The 662-nt window shown below is 39.1% G+C and overlaps 1 protein-coding gene across 3 annotated transcripts in view; it reads left to right on the top strand.

Moving 5' to 3' along the window:
- Positions 1–662, top strand: part of Med14 (mediator complex subunit 14) — a 105,177-nt gene that overhangs the window by 36,053 nt on the left and 68,462 nt on the right. The gene's annotated exons all lie outside the window — the stretch shown is intronic.

Below are 662 nucleotides of genomic sequence, written 5' to 3'. Positions count from 1 at the left end.
TATTACAAATAATACTGCTATGAACATAGTCGAACAAATGCTTTTGTCATATGATAGGGCATCTCTTGGGTATATTCCCAAGAGTGGTATTGCTGAATTTCTCTGTAGCTTTGTCCTGGAACTAGCTCTTGTAGACCAGGCTGGCCTCAAACTCACAGAGATCCTCCTGCCTCTGCCTACTGAGTGCTGGGATTAAAGGCATGCACCACCACCGCCAGGTTTAATTTGGGTTCTTTAAATCAAAGAAAACATACTTTTCTTTCTTTGTCTGGTTTATTTTGGTTAACTTGTTCTCCAGTTGCATCTGTTTTCCTGAAAGTGCCATAGTTTTGTTGTTCTTTATAGCCAAATGAAATTCCATTGCATATATATTCCACATTTTAAATATCCATTCATCTGATGATAGGCATTTAGATTGATTTTCAGTCTTGAATGTGGTGATTAGTGCTGCAGTAACACACATGTGTTTATATCTTTGTGGCAAGCCAACTTAGATTCCCACCTAGGACTGATGAAGTTGGGGAATGCAATAGTTTGTTTTTTGAGGAAACTAAATTCTGCATACTGATTTCACTAGTGGTTGTACTAATTTACAGTTCCACCATTGCTAGCATTTTTTAAATTTGATTTCTCTCCCCTCCCCTCCCCTCCCCTCCCCTCCC

This window comes from Microtus ochrogaster, chromosome 10, assembly GCF_000317375.1.
Source record: "Microtus ochrogaster isolate Prairie Vole_2 chromosome 10, MicOch1.0, whole genome shotgun sequence".
In the NCBI taxonomy this organism is placed as follows: Eukaryota; Metazoa; Chordata; class Mammalia; order Rodentia; family Cricetidae; genus Microtus; species Microtus ochrogaster.
The sequence above is the reverse complement of the archived record's forward strand: the minus strand, read 5'-3'. Positions and strand labels throughout refer to the sequence as shown.